Below are 25,177 nucleotides of genomic sequence, written 5' to 3' on the forward strand. Positions count from 1 at the left end.
CTCACATAAAATTAATATACGAAAGTATAAATTTATGCGTAAACTTTAAGTATTTACTTCAAAATTACTCAATACATAGGTAGAGCTAGTTAGTTAGTTATAAAATATATATGGCGATTAAGCTACACTGAATATTCCGCGTTTCATCCACTCTAGGACTCTTCAGACTTATAAGCGTTTCATCCACTCTAGGACTCTTATAAGCCTGAAGAGTTCTAGAGTGGATGAAACGCGGAATATTCAGTGTAGCTTAATCGCCATATATATTTTATAACTAACTAACTAACTAACTAACTAACTATATATATATATATATATAGTGGCGCCAAAAAGAAAGTTCGCACTTGTCTTTTTTCAAACACAACTCTCAACCTACTATATACTCAACGAATTTTTGATCTACAGCTTTTAAAGCTTCTTTATGTTAAGAATAAGTAGGGTTGAAAACACTTTTTAAAGATTGTAGCAAGCTAGCCTAATGGTTATCGTACTTGATTCACTGTCTTTATATTTTAGTTTCGATCTCAGCGCGAGTATTTTTTTTACTTACGAGATGCGAACTATTTAGAAAAAAAGAATCATGCACACGTCTCAGTTTCTTTCTGCTTTTTAGTTCATTTTTTGTAAAGGAATTTAACGTTACGTTTAATACCGGGCAACACCGCGTTCATCTGCTAGTATATATATAAAAGTGACCTTGTCGGCGTGTGTGCAAAAAGTCTCTACCAAATTCCTCTCTGAATATTTGTTCCACAGAGTTGAAATTTGATATATAGGATTTTTGGACACGTAACACAGTTTTGGTTTGATCTTGAGCCAGTAAGATAACTGCTAAGGTGTCAAAATTTAAAAAACAAAATAAAACAACATTGACCTTAACGCGGCGTAAGTCGACTATACCTGTTCCTTTTTCTGCGCATGCGCTAATTAAAAGTTATAGATTAAACAACGTTATTTTTTGCAGGTTTTTGTATACGTATGAAGTTAGGTCATGCGCTAACGGATAAAGCTGGCGAGCTATATGTTTTAGTTTCGATTCTAACTGATGGCACACAAATTATTTTCTTTTACTTTTTAAATCACTACTGTATATTGAATACAATATAATAATCGATATAGAATTAGCTCTATAATAATAAATACAAAATCTGCATCAATTAAAATATAATATATTTTACGACCGGACAACGCCAGATTGTCTGCTAGTTTTCTTCATAATTTCAAGTGCTAATCCATTCTATCCCTTTAGTTCTTATACTCGAGTGGCCTTCCGTCTTGATAAGTGATAACACCTTCGTATTTTTTAAAGTCCAGTTTGTTATAGTAATTTTTAAAAAAAATTTCTACTTATAAAATTAGTGCAATAGCTTCCAAAATACTTAATACGGTTTGTCCATTTCATTCATTTTTTCAATCCTCTCATAATATTCCTCATTTCAACTGACAATCCATTCTATATCTTCATCCTCGACTGATTTTCGGTCTTGATAAGTACTGACTCAATAAAAAAAAACAGTTTCATGCATTACCATGGAACTGTTTCCCCGTGAACTACAGCATAATAGTCTTCAAATGCAGCGTTTACTAATATTTGCTAATCTCATTTTATTCATGATTTCAGGATTTTCAACCCTCACATAATATTTTTCATCATTTCAACTGACAATCCACTAATCTCTGTAACCCTTATCCTCGAGTGGCTTTAGGCCTCAGTGACTCATTATATATAATACACTCCGATACATTAAAAAATTGGAATTTTTTGCACTATCGAACTATCTAAATGAATGTTGTGTTATTAATATTTATACTTGAATAATTTTTATTTCAAAAGTATATATATACTAGCATTTCAGCCCGGTGTTGCCCGGATGTTTGGATGTGTATGTTGAGCAAAAAAAAAAAAAAATGGTAGTAGAAAGGCAGGCTCGAACCAGTACCGCAAAGGAGGAAAAGAACGGGGTTAAACCTAACGTTTATACTGTTACGACCACCGCCAAACCGGAAGCGACATTTTTTAAAATTAAGGCTAGACAATCTAAAGGAGAGGATAACTTTCAAAAATATCGGCGAAAAAAGTGACCCCCCCCGTAAAAAGTGCCTAGTTGAAGGGGAAGATATTAATGTTTTTAGCCGATTTTTCGATATTTGTCGTATGAAAGGTCGAACTTTAAAACGATACTGACCTTGGTAAAACCCGTCGCCTCTATTGAAAGTTTAAGGCAGACACGCAAACATACATACATACATACATACATACATACATACATACATTTATATATTGGTAACTAATACTTTTCGACCCAAACTGATGAAAAAGCTTGCCCTATCTCTGAATACCCTTTATGTAAAATTTCAAATATTTAGACCAGAAATTGTCTGAGTTATTTAGAAGAGACCGCAGAGGTCATTTTTTTAAAACTTTGACCCCTATTATGACCCTTTAACATTTATTGTTTTTGGCTCAAATTCAGTTATTAAGTTAGATCCATGTCCAAGGAACCTATATCTAAAATTTCAAGTGCATAGACCCAAAATTGTCGGAGGAGTTTGGTAGAGTTCTCAAAGGTCAAATCGTTGAACTTTGACGCCTTAATCGCCAAATTTCTGGCCGAAAACCGATCACATCGATTTTTCCAAATCTCAGTAACCTGTATATCAAATTTCGAGTCTGTAGACTAAAAATTGACAGAGTTATTGCGTAAATGTTAAGGGGTCATAATAGTGGTCAAATTAAAAAAATTGATCGCTTTTTTTTTTTTTGCTCAGCATACACCTCCAAACACCCGGGCAACGCCGGGCACACATGCTAGTATATCTATAAAAGTGAACGTGGCTGTGTATGTCTGTGTATTTGTGTGTCTGTCTGTGTGTGTACATTTCCCTACCCAATAACTCTGTCAATTTAAAGTCTACAGACTCGAAATTTGATATACAGGGTACCGAGATTTGGTAAAATCGATGTGATCAGTTGTCGGCCAGAAATTTGGCGATTAAGGGGTTAAAGTTCAACGATTTCACCTTTGGAAACTCTACCAAATTCCTCCAACAATTTCGGGTCTAAACACTTGAAATTTTAGAGATAGGTTTCTTGGACATGGATCTAACTTAATAACTTGATTTGAGTCCAAAACAATAAATGTTAAGGGGTCATAATAGGGGACCAAGTTAAAAAAATTGACCGCTTTTTTTTGCTCAACATACACCTCCAAATACCCGGGCAACGCCGATCACCCATGCTAGTATATATATAACGTATATATATGGTGTATATATAACGTATATATATGGTATATATATAACGTGTATATATGGTATATATATAACGTGTATATATGGTATATACATCGTGTATATATGGTATATATATAACGTGTATATATGGTATATATATATATATAACGTGTATATATGGTATATATACTATATATATAACGCGTGTATATATATATAGTATATATGTAACGTATATATATAGTATATATATATAACGTATATATATATAGCATATATATATAACGTATATATATACTATATATAACGTGTATATATATACTATATATATAACGTATATATATAGTATATATAACGTATATATATAGTATATATATAACGTATATATACATAGATATATAACTTATATATATAAATATAGTATGTATATATAACATATACAGCGTGACCCCCCAAAAAAGGGCCCCGTGTACACTTTATGTGATATCTTCATTGTCCTTATTTTACAGGACATGGCAGAATCAACGACCGTGAATACACCAAGACCTCAGTAGGAGCTGGGACAAAGAATACACTGTGTTAAATTTTACTACAAGACAGGCTCGTTTAAGAAAACCCAGGACAGTTTCATACGTCAGTTCGAATGTGAAAAGGCTCCATCCAAAAGCAGAATTCAGAACTGGGTGGACCACTTCGAGATGTATGGGACCGTGGAGAACCTCAACGCTGCCAGAGAGAACCGTCCAAGCCACTCGGGACGTCCCAAGAAGCGAACAACCGAGCTGGTCGAAAGAGTGAGAGAGTCTCTCCAGCAGAGTCCGAAACGCTCTGTGCGTAAGCGAAGTCATTCCCTCGGTATGTCCCGTGAGACTTGCAGGAGAGTGCTTGTGGACGATATCAGGGCTTACCCATACAGGATACAGACGTGGCAGACCCTTACAGCCTCAGACAAGAAGCAGAGGAGGGCTATGACAGCCAAGATGCTCGAGAAGATTGAGGAGACACCAAGTTTCCTTAACTTCCTTTTGACCTCAGATGAAGCCCACATCCATCTTGATGGAAAGGCGAACTCCAATACAAATGTCTTCTGGGGGTCCTCTAGACCCAATGAAGTAGCAACCAAGCCCCTGCCCTCTCCTAAGTGCACGGTGTGGGCTGCAATCTCAGCCAGAGGCATCATCGGACCAATCTTCATCGAAGAATCTGGCGCAGCAGTGACAGTCACCAAGAAGCGGTATGTGGAGGTCCTCAAAACCTTCAAGAGTGAGCTCCAGACCATCTACCCGTCGCTCAAGAGCCTTTTCTGGTTCCAGCAGGACGGAGCATGTTCTCACACCTCAAACCTGTCCCAAGATTGGCTGAAAGAGAACTTCGGAGGCCGAGTGATCAGTCTCAAGACTGATTTTGAGTGGGCACCCCATAGCCCGGACCTAAGCCCCTCCCCAAATTTTTTCTTTGGGGCTATCTTAAGGACAGAGTCTACGCAGGGAAATCCAGAATCATCACGGAACTCAAGGAAGCCATCAGGAAGGAGATGGGAGCATTACCAATTCGGTTTGTAAGAACATCATGGACAACTTCGTGCTGCGCCTCAAGAAATGCACGGAGCTAAATGAAGCCATCTAGAACATATGCTGTAGAACGGAGAAAAAAGGCACAAAGACCGTAGTGTTTTGATGTGATGTTTTGAATATAATAAACTAGTTTTGACCAAAGTTTCATTTCATTCGGACAAAACACTAAGAAACGGGGCGTAATTAGAGTTGGGGCCCGTTTTTATAGGTCACCCTGTGTATATATATATATATATATATATATATATATATATATATATATATAGTGTATATATATAACGTATATATACATATATATAACTTATATAATATATATATAGTATATATAACGTATATATATATATATACACACATACGTATATAATGTATATATATACATACGTATATAATGTATATATATACATACGTATATAATGTATATATGTATATACGTATATAATGTATATATGTATATATATACATACGTATATAATGTATATATATACATACATATATAATGTATATATATATACAAATATATATATAATGTATACATACATATATAATGTATATATACAAATATATATAATGTATATATACACATATATATATATAATGTATATATGTATACACACACACACACATATATATATACATGTGTGTATGTGTATAACAAGAAAAATTCTGATTAAAAAATTAATGAACTGCAATATTGATTAAGGCATAAAAAATTGAACCACTGAATTATAATAAATAAACACAATAATTGAAGGGAATTAAGTACTTATAAATGTTATGTCGGTGGGCATTCATAGTAAAGGACAATTTGAATGCCTACTTGGGAGAACTTAAATGCATACTAGACATTATCCTCCAGTGTCTAAGGTATCTCTGTACGGGAATTGTTAGAACAATCTGGCATGAGGATGCTTTCCTTGAAAGTATACCCTGACTAAATATTAATAAAAACAAAACAAAACAACCCCCGGAGTATTCGCAGCACAAATAAGATATTATTTATGGACAACCTAAACTGACTTTTACGAATAATGATTTACTTTCTCCAAGTGATGTTACCTCAAGTAACATCACGAAGATGGATACTCCACCAGACTAGTTGAATTCTTGTCCTGGAATCTATAAGACCAAGAAACCACAAGAAAAATATAACGTATTTAAATGGTCGATTGAGGAGAGGAAAATTGTTTCCACCTTCTTTACTAACTCCGTGTTTGAGAAGCAAATGTCTTCAATGGAGCATTCAAATATCTATGCATCTCATGTGGAGATCAAGTGTGCCAGGAATGGTTCCAAGTATTTTGAGAACTTCGACTGAAGTAAAAAAATAACAAGTGGTTAGAGTACTTAGAAAAATCAATTGTAAAAAGTGAAGCATGCATTGTCCCCCGTGAGTGCACAGTGAACGAGGCATAAAAAACGACTAAGTTGAGCATTCCCCCACCCCCATTTAGCCCCCAAAGTCCCCAGGGGACGTCAAATCCTGGTGAAAATGAACAAATAGTGCAGTTTTAGGCTCTAACATATGTAAATTTGAGTTCTGCAACATGCAAAAAAAGAAATGACTAAGTCTATCATTTGCACCCCCTTTTAGCCCCAATAGTCCCCAAGGCCTTAACATATTTAAATTTGAGTTCAGCACCATGCAAAACTGCTAAATAGACATATACAGAAAATGTTGGACAAATATGATAAAATAGTCCCAAAAATGAAGTGTTTTTATTAGCAAGGGGCCATTGATTTCTAAGAACTTTGACTGAAATAAAATGGAACACCAGGAAAGAGTGAGCAGTCAGAGAGATTCGTATTATTTAGATTCTTCGGACGGAACCATTTATTTACTTCACGGGAGTCGCATGCTCTCCTTCTGTCAGCCATGACTTGATAGTCAGGATAGACACCGTTATTTTGTTTCTTCTTTCATGGCATGAAGCTATTAAGGCAAATAAGATTCGTGCAGTTTTATTCAACGGTGATTCTTAAAAGTCCAAGCCAGGTTATACGCAATGTAGTGCGTGGAATGTAATATGAAGTGTTTATTTTTATTTTTATTTTTATTTTATCAATGTTTTTTTTTTCGACAAAGCGAGTAATTCGTGCAGCATGGCCATCTCAGTCGTTATCGTCGTTTAAATGGTCGAAAATAGAACGCCATAGCGTAAATTATCATATGAGACGCGATAACTTGCTCTCCGTATTGAGAAAGTAATAAATGAGAAATTTTGTAGTCGTCAACCATAAATAACTACTATCTGCCTAAAGACACAAACACAAACACATAAATGCTCTCCTTTTGTCAGTCATGACTTGATAGAGGTCCTATGAAATTTACAATTGTATTTTTTCGCTCGCTCACACTGAGAATTCAACATTCAGGAGAATATCACTTTTACAATTAATTTTTCAAAGTGCTTTAACCACTGCGCCACGGGTCATTGCGGAATTCCATCCAAATTACTGAATTCGACAGAAGCATTCCCGAGTTTGATAAGATGCACATGAAGAAGGTCGGAGGTTACATCGATCCGAAACGTTGTGAAAATGACACTCAAGACGAGAACAGTAGTCCGAAGAAACCAAATAATACGTATAACCAATCCTCATCTAAAAAAAATCAGAAACGTAAGTCAGAGAGATTATTTAATGATATAAAGTCAGAATATCGCATTCATGCTAAAGTTGACCGGTTTTTTTCTCTAGACGAAAAAAAAAACAAAACAAAAAAACAAGTGAAGTATGCATGGTCCCCAGTGAGTGCACAATGAACAAGGCATAAAAAAATGACTAAGTTCAGCATTTGTCCCCCCGCCTTCCCTAGGGGACGTCAAATCCTGGTGAAAATGAACAAACGGTGCAGTTTTAGGCCTTAACATATGTAAATATGAGTTCTGCACCATGCAAAAAAAAAAAAAAAAAAAAAAAAATGACTAAATCCATCATTTGCCCCCTCCATTTAGCCCCAAAAGTCCCCAAGGCCTTAACATATTTAAATTTGAGTCCAGCACCATGCAAAACTGCTAAATAGACACACAGAAAATTTTGTCCCAAAAAGTCCCAAAAATTGAATGTTTTTAGTAGCTCTAAAAGAGCCCAAGAGTTATCGCGAAGTATAGAAATCCGTTAGTTACAACTTTTCAGAAGGTTTTATAAAAATCCAAGACATCTATTCTTTGTAATAAGCACAAAAGTGCCAATTTTAGGCATTTTAACCCGAAATGCATCCCTATGGGGGGTAACCAGATTTTTCTTGGAAAATCCGTTCTGTTACTTTTTTACTCATATCATGTTTAATGTTTGTGCAAAATTTCAAAAAATTCCAAGGCGTAGTTATTGAGAAAAGTTCGGACAGACAAACGGATAAGGGTGAATTTACAGGTCCACCCTCTTTTTGTCGGGGGACCCAAAGCATAATTTTAATTTCTTAAAAGGGCTTTATATACCCCCCCACACACATGTGAGTATGTGTGTGTATGAATACCGCGATAAATCTAAACAAGGACAAGTCTTCTAAAGATACTTCCAAACAATCTACGCGTTTAGCGTTGGACAGGTTGCAGACATATAGAGACGCGTGTAACAATTAAAGAGAGGAGGAGGAGTGTCATGATTGATAGCGTCATCGTATTGCAGTGCGCATGTGCAGATAAAACAAAAACAAAACAAAACAAAAAAAAACAATAACAAAAAACAGAAAACAAAAAAAAAAAATGGTTGTCATTGCGAGACGATTAAGATTATTCGTCCATTATCTGTCTTCTTTCTGATCACGCAAAATCTGATTTATCTAAATCATTCGACGTCACACACACCACCACCACCACCACCACAACAACAGCAATAATAATAATAATAATAATAATAATAATAATAATAATAATAATAAATAAGCGCCCACTTTTTTGTGAGTGTCACCACATAATGAAGGTCCAGGAGGAGGGGAAGACCGAGGAAGAAAGCACTAGCCAGACCTCTGCTGGAGATGTGCAAAAAGAACTGGCACATTGGAGAGGATTATTGCCTCACAAATTTCAGTGAAAACCAATCGTCGCTCTCAACGAGAAATCAATGGTAAGCGGCTTTTGCGATAACGCAAAATATTTTGCAAAGGTAGAGAATACTAGAAATATGGGGGAGACCTCTTGTCACTCAGACTCCAGGCAACACTACAAGTTCTTCTCAAAGGACAATCTTTGATGATGATTTGTGTGAATACTCCTAGTGAGTTTAATAATAATAATAATAATAATAATAATAATAATAATAATAATAATAATAATAATAATAATAATAAACAAACAAACCAAAACAAACGTTTCTGAATTTTTGAGATGAGGATTGGTTATTCGGATTATTTGAATTCATTGGACGGCAGTTCTCATCTTAAGTGTCCGCAGTGATTAGAATACTTGAAAAAAATCAATTGTAAAAGTGATATTCACCTGAAAGTTAAAGGTTCAATCCTCAATGTGGGCGACCAAAAAATATAATTGCGAATTACTTAGGACATCAATCTAGTCATAGCTGATGGAACACAAACATGCTAACCCTGTGAAGTAAATAAAGGGTTCCGTTCGGAATTCCGTCCAAATTCCCGATTTCGCCAGAAACATTCCCGAGTTCGACAAGATACACCTGAAGAAGGTCGGAGGTTACATTGACCGAAATCAAACTTAAGATGAGAACAGTAGTTCGTTGAATCCAAATAGCACGAAAACCAAAAAAAAAAAACCCAAAAAAAAACCTAAAAAAAAACTAAATAAATATGAAATAAAATCCTGAATTGATTCTCGAAGTATATTCATACTACAAAACCAGTAATAGCGCCATTAAACGTGGTCACGATCAGATTGCAGGAACAATGTACAACACATTTGTTCGACCAGTTGTCATACTAGACAGGTTTCTCATGACACTATTTTGCCAACCTAGGACCTATCCTTAAACACCAGACATTAGTTTGTCATAATGGAGTACGGTCCAGCTTTGTTCGAGGAGGTGCGCCTTTCCTAGAACAATCTTATATCTGTCTGTTTTAAACTTTTGTTTAACCCAACTCTAAAAGCTACTTTGATGGGGGAGGGGAAAACGGGGTGGAGAATCGGACAGCAACTTCTCTATCATCACGGATGCCGCGGTTGATAGAGACGTTGAATCTCTACGGTTCCAGATGAGCATAGCGGTTTCAATCCTACCCAAAGCCGGCCAGAGGCGTACTTGGCCCAAAACGTGGTGAGACGACAACAACTACGGATGGCAGTGATGGCTGAGAATGCAGTTAGGAGATTCGAAGTTCCTATCCGTCGCGGTTACCACCTGACGAAGGCCAGAGGAATACTTGTCCGAAACGTCGTGAAACAACAACCAATAAAGATGAGAATAATAGTCCGCAATAAATAAATTCATGTATTCATACACTTTAAGAGATTTAGTTAGATTTATTTATACACTTAAAAATTTCACGATTAAACGTTTATATACGTGTATTTGAGCGAGTATACCCCATAGTTGTTTGGAAGACTTTATTTTTATACTAGTTGTATATACCCAGCGTTGCCCGGTCGAAATGTATGGCCAGGCGGAGGGATAGTCACGTACTATTTAAGATACACCAGATATCCTAACTTGTTACGAAAAGTGACCGCATGTTGGATTTGGGGAAGCATAAAACACATCCATTTTTGGTCTATGAAAATCAAATGCGAAGTAACTCTTATAGCTTCACCTGGAAATAACTCTCGTAGCAACAGGAAAGGAGTTTTGTTTTACTAGTAGGATCAGCTCTTTTCAAGGCCATGGCCACTCAAGGACAAAGATTAATGAATGGTCGATGAGGCAACACCATGATGATCAGTAATGGTGGAAGTTAAGTAGAATTTGATTATTATTTTAGCTGCAATAATCGCTTTTTACCCGACTGCTTTCAGATTCGTCTAGATCCATCTTCAGCGTTACGTAGCAGTAAAGACGTTATGATATTTATAGGGGTGATTTTTTCTTTCTTTCAAAATCATGTTATTAACTGCATTAATAACTTCTATATTGCTTTAAACGTATTTAAAGAATATTATTGCTATTATTGTAATTTATTTTTATTAATAGTTTTTTTTAACGATTAGAATATGGAATTTTTGCTTGTTAGTGATATGTTCAACAATGGAGGCGTTGTCTACTAAAATTTTTCGAAATTGAAGGCAGGGGCAGTGTAACAGAGTCGCTGACGCTAGGTTAGCAGCAGCAATAGCAGCAGCAGCAGCATCCCTATGCAAATGACCAAGCCGGCTGCGCGATGTGACGTAACACCGGAGATAAAAAGGACACACGTGTTCAGAGAAGCAGTGTTCGGCAAAGCAGATGCTTTGAGGAGTGGTGTTCGAGGCGTGGCCGGTGTTCGGAAAAGCGCGTGTTCGAAACACGTGGGTGACGTCACAGCAGGGACGAGAAGTCACACGCGGCTGGAGAAGGAGAAATTAACGTTTTAAAAGATTAGAAAAATGTGTTGTTGGAAATATCAGATATAAAGTCTTTTATTAAAAAAAAAAAAAGAAAAAATTACGATGAGCTTTTATTTTCCTTTCTTCTATTTCCTTGCGACGGAGTCTACAACATGTTGGGTCTGTTAAAATGTAACGACAATGTTAAAAAAGGTGTACAATTTTACAACAAGAATATTGGTTAGTAATGTGTTTTGCAATAGCGCTGTTGTCACATAAACATATGAGAGAGAGAGAGAGAGAGAGAGAGAGAGAGAGAGAGAGAGAGTGTGTGTGTGTGTGCGTGTGTGCGTGTGTGTGTTTGTGTGTGTGAGTAGGAGGTCGACTTTTAAGATCGGTGACAGCATTTCTGTTGTGACGTTTCCGTTGGTCAGCAAGAGGGTGTGTAATACACGGTAAAGACACACCACTCCAAAATTTATGACCAATTATCATTTTAATGTCATATTACACGTAAATAAACAATGCACTTAGAAGAATGACAGAAATGACAATATTTTGAAAATGCGTCCAGCCAATCTGCGCGCCTAACGATGAAAGCGTCATTTCGTGCACAAGCGGGACAAACCAACAAAAATGCTGATTCAAACTAAATCGAGGAACTTTCTATTTCAATCCATAGCGTGACAGAGCAACGAAAGTACTGTTTCAAAGTTAACTGAACATATCATTGAAAAGCACATTTCAAACTTGCGTGTGACAGACCAACAAACATGTTACTAAAATTTTAGCATCACAGACGAACGAAAAGACGATTTGATAACTTAAGCATGATAGGCCAATAAAAATACGGTTTCAAGCTTACACATTACAAATAAACAAAACTTCTATTTCCGAATTAACCAACGTAATGCCGTGACAAACCAACGAAAATAACATGTCAAAGATCAAGTATGACAGACCAACGAAAATACAATGTAAAAATTAAACGTTACAGATCAACAAAAATTCAATTTCAAACTTAAGCGTGGCAAACCAACAAAAACTACGATTTCAAAATTTCATTACAGACCAATGTAAATGTCATTTGAAACTTAATCATGACAGACTAACGGGAATTCTATTTCAAATTTAGGCGTAACAGATTAACTAAAATATAATGTGAAACATAAGTTTTACAGACCAACATAAATATAATTTCAAATTTAATCGAAACTGACTGACCAATCAGACTGATAGCGTTTCTTACATTTGTGCTGTGTCTAAAGTAAGATACGCCCATTAAATGTACGCGTTTGATTCTGCAAATACTTTTCCAAATTAAAGTGTGACCGACTGACTGACCTAGCTATTGATAGACAGGACCTTTAATTACAAAACAAAGACGTATTTCAGGAAATCGACGTGACACTTGTTAGTTTTGCTACTGGGCTTTAACATAAGTTTTGAAACAAGAAGGAAGGGTGAAGGGAGGGAAACAGACAAAGATGGCGACTTTAAAGAAACTGCGAAACAATCTATTCTTTCCTGCCAATCTTTACGTGCAAACAAAGGACTGAAGTTGTTTACATAGATAGAAGGCCCCCGGTATTATGGTCTTTAAAAGTGCATATGAAGGTGAGTCCCCTAGTCTTTTGTAAAAGAGTCCCGCTACAGATGAAAATAAACGAATTTTACAAAAAATGAAAAAAAAAAAAAAAAAGTACAGACAAACAAAAAACTGCCAATTATACGCAGTGCACGCACACGTCATTGTCCTACTTTTGCGATCCCTGTCTAGATATATGTCGGGTTAAGGTTTGTTTGGTTAAGGCTTTAAGTTGGATTATGCTGTGCAACATGCAGGATAAACGCCACCGTGGAATGCCTCGCGGAATGGCGAGCAGCTGTGTATATCCCAATTCTCAATGACACGAGTAGATTCCAGTCTTTGCAAGCAAGTAATAAAACTGTTTTTAATTCTTCTAAACCCTATTTTTGCGTTATTAAAAAAAGACAAAACAAAATAAAACAAAAAAAAAACAAACAGAAAGTAAAGATAAAAACAAAGTTTGTTTTCAAATATATTCAATTGGCTGTGTCATACTTCATCTTCTGATATTCTTATCACTGGCGACTGAAATGCTTGTAATGGCGCTAGACCCCTTTCCACTAACCACATAGTTGGCCCATTCACAATAGGTAACTATTGCACTAATGAAGATCGCCTCATCAACTTCACCATCACTAACAGGTTAGTAGCCTCACCAAGCGTTTTCAACATTGGAAACAATATCGTCTGACCCGGTAATCAAATGATAGCGTACCCCCCAACCATCTCTTCTGTATTGATTTCTTCGATTAGACTTGTCTAAGCCTTACACTCTAAGGGGCAAAACTCACAGCATCTCTGTGATCGCAATGTATGCGCGGACTCTTGACTCTGGTAACCAGTAGAAACACTCTTTAAAACTGCCCCACCCTTCGGCAGTAGATCGTACTTCATCTTCTGATATCCTTCTCATTGCTGGCAACTGGAATGATTGTATTGGCGCTAGACACCCTTCCACTAACAACATAGTTGGTTTATTCACAATAGGTAGCATGCACAAATGGAGATCGCCTAATCAACTTCACCCCCACTAACAGGTTGGTAGTCTCAAACAAGCGTTTTCGGTGCTTGTCTATAATTGGGCCTAAAAATATTTCACAAGAAAAATCTGAAAAAAAAAAGTTTAGAATGTACGTACTTGTCACTGCATGAAGATGTCATATTCCAAAAACCACGTAAATCGATCAAGTAGTTTTTATTTACTGAAGAAAATCAAATATTATGACACATTCTAGCGAAGAATTGCTTCGCGCCATTTTGTTTGCGACTGATATGCTACTTACGACACCTGTTTGCGATTGTATGAAATATAGGATCAACAAGGGCAGACAATCGACAAAAATGGCAAAACCCTTTATTTTTTTTCTAGAATAATCACTTTTTTATAATACAATATAATAAATTAATTTATTTAATAAATAAATAAATTGACTTGTTTTAATAAAGAGAATGTCGAAAACACTGGCGGATTTGTTTCGTTTGAAAACACACTTTAATAAGCGAACATGAAAAACTCAGATGAAAAAATACAAGATAATTCAATCAAGTATTTTTTTTTTTTAAAGAAAATCAAATTTTACGGTTTTTAGGGATTTTGTCAGGCATTCTTCGTTTCGACATTTAAGAAGAAAAAAAGGGGTTTGCCATTTTTGTTTCCAAGTCGATTGTCTGCCCTTGTTGATCCTATATTTCCGACAATCGCAAACAGGTGTCGTTAGAAGCATATCAGTCTCAAACAAGATGGCGTAAAGCAATTCTTCGCTAGAATGTGTCATAATATTTAATTTTCTTAAATAATAAAAAAACTACTTGATCGATTTACGTGAATTTTGGAATATAACATCTTCATGCAGTGACAAGTACGTAGTTCTAAAGTTTTTTTCAGATTTTTCTTGTAAAACATTTTTTATGCCCAAATTCTGTATGTCATTACAATAGGGAATTCCAAAGTCTAGCAGTTCTGGGGAAGAAGCTATTAGAGTAGAAAGTTTTTTTTTAATTTAGGGATCTCTACTGTGTAGGGGTGGGAGTTTGATGCTTATCGGGTTTGTAGGGGGGTATATACACCGAGGAGGTACGAGCATCCAATATTAAAATACTTGTAAAACAGGCAGAGGGATGCAACATTTCGTCGATGGGACAGAGGTTAAAGCTTATTTGCTTTGTGGACATTGTTGCAGCATTTGGTTCAATGAATTAAGGTGCATTATAGGAGATAATACATGCAGATGAATTTCCTACTAAGTTGCATTAAGCTCATCAAAGCATATTACTATGCCACGCACACAAAAATAGTTGCTATGGCCAGAAATCAGAGTTTTTGACATCTACCCCAAAGTTAAGCAAGGTTGTGTTCTTTCGCCAACACTGTTTAATTATGTCATTAATTGGATTACTCGCAATGCATTTGTTGAGTTTTCTGGTATCTCTGCTGGCTGCAACTTTGTCCTGACTGACATTGACTACGCTGACGACATAGTCATTCTTAGAGAAAACTTTGCTAGCATCCAATAATTCATAGACAAAATTCACCACTTCGCATCTAAGATTAGTATGAAGTTAAATGCTACGAAAAAAAAATATTCTCCGCATGATTCTTACCTTCGGCGAAACCCTAGAAAGGGGTGATCACTTCAAATACCTGGGCCCAATGTTTGTAGCCATAGATCACGGGTACGATGATATCGACGTTCGAATCAACAATGGTTGAGATACTTTCAGTCGCTTACAACCCCGTCGTTTTATCTCCAAAAACACAATAAGCACGAAAGTCCGGTTTTATCAGGCGCTTGTTCCAGCGATCCTTCTCTATGGTTGTGAGTCAATGAGAGCTGCGGATCTTAAAAGATTGATAATGATTGACCTATACTGCTTCCGCCGAATTCTGCATGTACGCTGACACCATTTTGTTTTCAATATACATGCTGAATGTCGTGCGTGGTCTGTGTTCATTCAGGATGCTATGAGTTCTATGGGAGAAGCTGACTACACCCATCCTGGGTGAATAGTCAAAAGTCAACCCTCCTATTTTATCTGTTTTGAGGGGGGTGGAGGTATTTTGCTCGACGTGGTTCTTCTACAAAACACACTTGAGCAAGGTGCTAAATTCTACCTCACCCTACCACTTAGAAATCTATATTTCTGATCCCTTTTCTATAATTTTTTCCGCCCACTCTATTCCCTAATCCTATGAACTATTGAAAAGCCCCTTTCCCAAACGCCATGATCATGACCTCAGATTCATCTAGTGCTAAGATCCCCAATTTGGGGAACGTTGGTGAATGGCGAGGCACTTCTTTAGTTTTCACTAGCCTGGGTGCCCGGCGTTGTGCGGGTGTTTGGAGGTGTGTGTTGAGAAAAAGTGGTAGTAGGAAAGCAGACTCGAACCCGTACCACGAAGGAGGAAAAGAACGTGAAAAAAAAAAACGTCTTTGCTATTGCGTCCATCGCTAAACTGGAAGTGACGTAGGTTTAAATTAATGCCAGTCAATCGAAAATACGGGGTGAATTTCGAAAATATCGGCGAAAAATGCGACCCCTCCCTGTAGAAAAGTGCCCAGTTGAGGGTGATGAAATTAATGTTTTTAGCCAACTTTTCGATATTTGTCGTCCTAAGGAGTGAGCTTCAAAACGATACCAACTTCGTGAAAATCTGTCGAAAGTTTTAGGCATGCATACATACATACATACATACATACATACATACATGCATACACACATTTAAACAAACAGGTGAGATTTATATTATAGATTATACCAACATCTGTCCTGACTCGAAGTGGCAGTACCTGTTATGTTCCCATATATGAGTTAAATATGTTATATACAAAGGGCCCTATATCAATAGCGAGAGAGTCAGCTCGTACAAAGTTTAGCATGGGTGAGCTCTGGGTGTTGTCATGATAACACGAGACTTGCAAAACAAAGCCCTTCCCAGATATATAAAGAGATGTGATCATTTCCATATATTCCAAGAATAATTCAATTCAAACAATAACACATTTGGGTACGATAGTTTCACAGACGATATCAATTTTATTGATATACAGTCTCATGATCAGGGCCCGTGGACTGTAAACCATTGAGCTTATATTTTAATTTTGATCAAGCTAAGAATCACCCATTTAAACGCTTGTTAAAAAACGGGTACTATCTATTACTTGTTTTAAACTAGAGTTGTTTTTTAACTTTGATTTTATTTGTCTTCATGGGAATCGACACAGACAAGGTATGACACCACTTAATGTAAGAAGCTAAATAGAACCAAAGATGATACAGGAGATTCCTATTTAAAGATAAGTATACACAACTTTCATATTTATTTATTTACTAGCGGGGATACCCGGCGTTGCCCGAGTGTGGAGAGGTGTGTGAGTGTGTGGAGGGGGTTAAAATAAGAGTAGGAAGTCTGGGTGGAAGAGAGGGGTAAAAGAAATGGTAGTAGCGGGGGGGGGGTTTACCCGGCGTTGCCCGGGTGTGTGTAGGTGGTGTAGGGGGGGATCAAAACAACAGTCGGCAGCCTATCTAGAGAGCTGTGTTTAAAATAAATGGTTGTAGGCAGGCAGGCTCGAACCCTTGACCCGAAGGCGGAAAAGAAAGTGAAGAAAATCTGACGTTTTACTGATGCTCCATGACGCGATCGGAAATCGAAAGCGTTCAAATTAAACGTAGTCAATCGAAAAGAAAAGATAACTTGCAGAATTGGCATCGGAAAATCCGACCCTTCCCCACAGAAAACTGCCCTGTTGAAACTGAAGGAATTAACGTTTTTGGCAAATTTTTTGATATTTGTCTTCCGGAGAGTCGAGCTTCAAAATGATACCGATCTCATCAGGATCCGTCCCTTCTGTCCAAAGTTTTTACCACACACACACACACACACACACACACACACACACACACACACACACACACACACACACACACACACACACACACAAATGAATGTTGTCTTTTATATATATAGAAGATTTAGAAAAAATAAATCTTGTTTTGAGAAAGAATTATCGTTCGTCACGTCAATCTAGACAGCCAGACACGATTGGACACTGGGTATAACCGTGTTGTTAGGTGGATAAAATCACCAGCATTTTCGATTACTGGCTCTTTACGCTGCTAGACGCGCTCGAAGAGCTAATTATTGTGGCGGACTTGTGGGTTGTGTATTAAGTGGTAAATAATGGTCGCGCGCCTCGCGGAGACGGGACGGAGGTCGTGGATGGTTATAGTTAGGATTACTTGAGAGGCAAAAAGGACATTTTTTTTGTCTCTATTTTTCCTGATAGAATTGTTTGTTTGTATTTTTTTTATCGTTGTTTCTAAATTTGCCGAGTGGACATCTAAGTTTAGGAATTCGATTATTCGTCCGATCTGTTTTCATTTTTATAGATCAATCGATCATTCTTAAACAAATCTCGTCAATTTGAACATTTTTTTTTCTAGCACTTAATTCTATGTTGCTTATGATTCTGTTCTATCCTCCCAGGCATTAATTACTCTTTCTGGGGAATACTAACAGGTAACGGAAAATTTGTCAGCATTCATTTATTTTGGAAAGCTAGATCCCTGGTCCCTGGTCCTGGTCGAGCTCATTTTGAACGACGAGAGCGTCTTTACTGTATAGTCAAGAACAACATCGACATTTAATAAGAATTGGGTTTTAAAAGTTGTTTTAGCGAAGGAAGAAAATGAAGGACACACAAACACACACACACACACAAACACACACATACACACAAACACACAAAAATACACATACACAAACACACAAACAAACAAAAATACACAAACACACACACAAACACACACACACAAACACACAAAAATACACACGCACAAACACACACACAAACAAACACAAACACACACACAAACAAACACACACACACAAACATACACACAAACACACACACAAACAAACACACAAACACACACAAACAAACACACAAATACACACACAAACACACAAACATACAAACACACACACAAACAAACACAAAAAATACACACACAAGCACACACACACAAACAAACACACACACAAACACACACACAAACACACACACAAACACACAAACAAACAAACAAACACACAAACAAACACACAAACACACAAACAAACACACAAACACACACAAATACACACACAAACACAAAAACACACACACGAACACACACACAAACACACAAACACACACAAACACACACACACAAACACACACACAAACACACAAAAATACACACACAAATAAACACACAAACTCACACACAAACAAACAAACACACACACAAACAAACACACAAACACACACACAAACAAACACACAAACAAACACACAAACACACAAACACACACACAAACAAACACACACGCAAACAAACACACACACAAACACACAAAAATACACACACAAATAAACACACAAACACACACAAACACACACACAAACAAACAAACACACACACAAACAAACACACACGCAAACAAACACACAAATACACGCACAAACAAACACACAAACAAACACACACACACAAACAAACACACAAACACACAAACACACACACACAAACACACAAACACACACACACACACACACACATTAAAATCATTGCTTTTACCCATTGTTTTCATTCGCCAATTTTACATGAACCGTTAACGCTGCTCTTGACACTTTTTAATGACATTACTATCGCCAAAATTACATTATCCTAAGCCACAAGCTGCTTATTTGGATTATTCGGACTACTGTTCTCATCTTGAGTGTTATTCGCATAATTCCATCGGTATAATCTCTGACCTTCTTCAGGTGTATTTTTTCGAACTCGGGAATCTTTTTGTCGAACTCCAGAATCTGCACAGAATTTGGAACGGAACTTCTTATTAAAGCATGCTCTAGTTCCGCCAGACATGACTGAGTAGGAGTTCCTGAGTTCATCAAGATACGCCTGAAAAAAAGGTCGAAGGTTACGTCGATCGAAACGTTGTGAAAATAGCACTCAATATTAGAACACCAGTCTGAATAATCCAAATAATATCTCTCGTTCGGTCAACTATGACTGGGTAGGAGTTTTTAGAAGAGTATAAGGTTCAATACTCAGTGCGGACTGAACTCAAAATACAATTCCGAATGACTTAGGGCTTCTACCCAGTCACGATTGACGTAAGAGCATACTACGACCCGTGGATTAAATAAAGGATTCCGTTCGAAATTCAATTCAGATTCCTGAGTTCGACAAGGTAAACCTGAAGAAGGTCGGAGGTTGCATCGGATAAAACGTTGTGTAAATAACATTCAAGAGGAGAATTATAGTTTGAATAAGCCAAATATATCCGAATTATCAATCCTCAACTAAAAAAAAAATCCAGAAATATTTATATTACGGAATTGCAAAAAAACAAAAGAAAATGTCGTAAATAAACTGATACAAAACAATCTACGTCGTTTTATTCATAAGCTGTATCTGTCTTACATCTATCTCTCTTATATCTATCTCTCTATCTATAAAAGTGAAATTGTCTGTGTGTGTGTCTGTGTGTGTACAATTCCCTACCAAACTACTCTGTCAATTTTCAGTCTACAGACTCAAGATTTGATATAAGGGGTATTGAGATTTGGAAAAATTTTTTGATCGATTTTCGGTCAGAAATTTGGCTGTCAAACGATTAAAGTTCAACAATTTGATCTTTGAAAACTCTACCAAACTCCTCCGCCAATTTTGGTCTAAACACTTAAAATCTTAGATGTAGGTTACCTAGACATGAGTCAAACTTCCGTATATATATATGTATATATATATATATATATATATATATATATACATATATATATATATATATATATATAATGTTTTTATTAAAAAACCTAAACTTTATTTCTGTCGCATTGACGATGGACTTTTGGTTTTTCCAATTGCTCCGAAACATTAGTCGCTATACTGAACATGCTATGTAATATTTGTCTAAATAAATAAAAATATTATATTTTGCTCTTTTTTATTTAGCACTCAGTAACCTCGTTTTAATTCGTGGGTTTTATCTCCTGAATACCTTTAACTTGGTATATATATATATATATATATATATATATATATATATATATATATATATATATATATATATATATATATATATATATATAACTACTTCATTTACTCACATAAAATGAATATACGAAAGTATAAATTTATGCGTCGTAAACATTAAGTATTTACTTCAGAAGTGCTCAATACGTAGATAGAGCTAGTTAGTAAGTTATAAAATATATATGGCGATTAAGCTACACTTAATATTCCGCGTTTCATCCACTCTAGGATTCTTCGGGCTTATGCGCATAAGCCTGAAGGATCCTAGAGTGGATGAAACGCGGAATATTCAGTGTAGCTTAATCGCCATATATATATTTTATAACTTACTATATATATATATATATATATATATATATATATATATATATATATATATATATATATATGAATTATAGATATTTATTTAATAAAATATACATAAAAATGATGTGCAGATTTCAGAATTCAACTAAAAGATTCCCGAGTTCGACAAAAGACATCTGTAGAAGCTCGAAGTTTACATCGGCCGAAACATTGTGTAAATAAAACTCAGGTTGCTAACAGTCGTCCGAATAACCTACATAATACAACAAAACCTGCGGTTTTTTGTAAATAAACGTTTACGTCTACGTATGTATTGGGAGAGGGGGAGGGGGGTGCCTATCATGTATCTATTATATAACGACCGCATTCCTCTATTATCTTGGAAATGTGAGAAAGTCTCAAGTTGCTTTCAACAATGTATTTTCAAACGCCTATCGTTTTATTTCATGACGAAAGTTGAACACACCTTGGTATGGCCTAACCCTCGCCGTAACATCCTTATAGGTGAAACACGGCGACCATCGCAAAATACATGCAATGCAAGTTATGAGTTTGAAATAAAAAATTAAATTCTTTTATTTTTAAAGTACAGTGTAACCCGGATATAAGAGCCCCCGGATATAAGAAAACGGATAAAAGAGAGATGGTCCTAAATTAGAGCCTGCCTTAATGTATAGTGTGAACTGGATAAAAAAAAAAAAAAAAAAGATATAAGTGTCACCCGGATATAAGAGACCCGGATATAAGAGAACTTTAGGGACCGGGTAAGTCCCTTATATCCAGGTTAAGCTGTATAACAAATAAATGACAAAAGTCTACATTTCAAAATTTCACGATGTTGACCATCTTACAGTTTATTCCTTTAAGTACGTTGGAAGTCTCTTATGTCCGGGTTACACTGTACAGGGTTTTCGCAAAAAAAAAAAAAACCCACAAAGTTAAGAGTTTTAAATAAAAATAATTTCGTGCATTTTAAAAATTCTACTTAATCATCAGTAAACAGAAAATTATAATAAACAGAGCGTTTTCGTTTTCATTTCCTCAAGAACCATTGTTTCATTTTGTGTGGTTGCATTGCTTTAGTGACATACACTAACATCTCTTTTTTTTTAAATGGAAATTGCTTAAGACAAGGTGTAAAGCCACTTGATAACAAGGAAAACAAGAAAAAAAAAGATGACTATCGCAAATACAGGAGATACCAATTAACTTTAGTTTTGAAAAGACTAAGGCTGTAGATAAGACGAAAGCAGCCAGCAATAAAAGAATTTCGCAATTTGGAAGAAAACTATATAAGAAGTTTAATAAAATAAAATAAAATAAAATAAAATACGCATCAAGTGCGCTTGAAAGCCAAATCACAACGTAATATTAGGAAAATAAACAAATATTTAACTTGTTTGAAATTTAGAACATAAATATATTTCGGAGATATACTCCATCCTCAGGATGTTGTTTTCTTTCTTTTTTTTCTTTTCTTCTTTCTTGCCATGTTGTAAAGTTGGAGAAAGAAAAAATATGTTTGTAAAGAGCCCCGAGTTGTTATTAAGCAGTTATATTTTGAAATGTTGGAACAGTGCGTAGGCAACGCAAGAATAAAGTCAAAGGTGTGAGTTCCATATAGAAATGTTGTATATAAGAAGTTGTATTATGATGAAGTATCAAAACAGAGAATTCATGTAGATCACTAGACCAATGAGTCTAACGAGCTAGAACAAAAGGAAGTCGAATTACCAAATATGACAGGATAACCCACCGTGGGAAGGGGAAAGTTTTGACGGGTTAAACCCTCACCAACGGGGTTGGGGTCCTAGTGGTGTCACTATACATGCTTACACCGTTTGACATAGAGCTACCGTCACACGCTCACGCTAATTCGATGTAGAGCTACCGAACTTGCCATGATAACTCACCGTGGAAAGGGGTGGTTACGGGTTACATCGCTCACTCCCATCAACGTATGGTAGAGCCCCGAGAGGGTCACTTATAATCGGGAACCCTAATTAGAGTTCATACGTTTGTGTCGGTAAAGATTCTCGCTACTGACCCTTCATGTTCATTTGAGCAAACAAAAATGATCCAAGCAATTGCGGATCTGTCTGTCTGTCTGTCTGTCTTTCTGTACATCTATAAGACAATGTAATAAAGCTCAACGTGTATGGGTCTGCTTGTACCTCTATAAAACGGAAGGGAATATAAGACATAAAAAACGCGTAGAAAATAAACATAAGTTTAAAAACATCTTGAATTGTAAGGCATGTTTAGTTTCAGAAGAGTTTCCGATGGATAGTTATTCTATACAAGTCCTGGATATGAAGAATTTTCAGTGGGCAGCTGTTCTGCGCAGCTTCCGGACTTGAGAATTCTGCAGCCAAAGAGCAAAAGACCCTTCTCGTATTGACACGGAGAAATGACGTGCTGGGATGCTAAAAAGGTTTAATTTTTATGGATCAATTCTGGTTTCTGATTGGTTGATAGTAGAACGTGAATAAATTTGATTCGTCAGTTCCTATCAGCAGCGTTTATAAATAGAATCTCCCAACTTTCAGGGATCATACCCCACTAGATACGAAAAAATATTGTGGTGATGGGATGTCTCCTAGCGGCTTCGGCTGCAGGGAGACAGGGTAGTACAAGTCAAGGATTCGTCACTTGACACTCAGCCCAACAAGTGAGGGGCCGGGAACCGGCATCAGCACCTGTTGGACTGAGGTACACCGCCTGGGTAATACCTAGGAGGTCCACCCTCCCAGGCCTTGCCACCGGGCTTTCCGGTGGGGCAAGTTTATTGCTTGCTGCCTGAGGCGCCCCGACCAGGGAATGCCGACGGGGTTACTCAGGCAATTTTTAAAATTGCAGGAGTGCCCCTTCTTTCCGGCCTTGTGCCACATAATGCTGATGTGGGCAGCATTTAAATAATTACCCCATTACATCTAAAAAATATTGCAACAAAATATTTAAAAGTTTTTTTTTTCTATTGTTGTATAAATCAGAGTCTATTTTTTAAGGCTCTTTTTTTTAACTCCCCAAACAACGGGTACTTCTGTTTAAAATATATATAATATAAATAAAAAATATATGTGTCAATATAATTTAACTATATGCGATAATATAAGTGCAATACTAGAGCTATAAAAAATTTTCTTAAAGATACCACGTTATTTTTTTCCCCTTTTTTGTGTGTGGGCAACTCATATAATTTTATACGTTGCCGAGGTGTTTGTTTTTGACTGATGAACTACCATTTATCGAGGCCAACATATACTCAAGGATAAGAGTTAAAAAATGGATTGTCGGTTTAATAAAGAATATTTGAGAGGAATGTGAATATTTAGTGTAATCAACAGAGGCTGATTTCTTATGGGGGAGGAATTAAAAAAACAACAACAAAAAATGTAATAATAACCTAATAATAAAGGAGTTCGATTCTAGTCTAAGAGATACGAATATCATAAAATCAGAACAAAAAAGTATTTACTCATTTATTATCTTAACTAGCAGTTCGATCCGGCTTTGCTCGGGCCCTATATACTGTTCATAACTTCATGTGCATATGAAGTTTGACACATGTTCAACTAAGCTACATTGGAAATGTCAAGTGTTTAGACACAAAATTAGCGGAAGAGTTTAGTAGAGTTTTCAAACGTCAAATCGCTGACAGTCAATTTTCTGGCTGAAAACCAATTAAAAAGATTTTCCCAAATCTCAATAACCCTTATGTCAAATATCGAGTCTCTAGACTGAAAATTGACAGAACTATTTCATAGGGAAATATACAGACAGACAGACAGACAGACAGACAGACAGACAGACAGACAGACGTAATTATTTTATATATGTGTTTTGCATAAAATAACGAATACCCGTTGTGTTAATAATACAGGTCTTGATTCATAGATTGTGAAACTCTTGACAGATTGATTTTCCCATGCGCTGACAAGGCCCGGTTGTGCAAAATT

At 36.3% G+C, this 25,177-nt stretch overlaps 1 protein-coding gene across 2 annotated transcripts in view; it reads right to left on the minus strand.

Moving 5' to 3' along the window:
* The window catches only part of LOC145265543 (uncharacterized), a 197,473-nt gene that overhangs the window by 56,650 nt on the left and 115,646 nt on the right, over positions 1-25,177 (minus strand). The window lies entirely within an intron of this gene.

Source organism: Euprymna scolopes, chromosome 40, assembly GCF_053919585.1.
Source record: "Euprymna scolopes isolate OS-2025 chromosome 40, ASM5391958v1, whole genome shotgun sequence".
Taxonomy (NCBI): Eukaryota; Metazoa; Mollusca; class Cephalopoda; order Sepiida; family Sepiolidae; genus Euprymna; species Euprymna scolopes.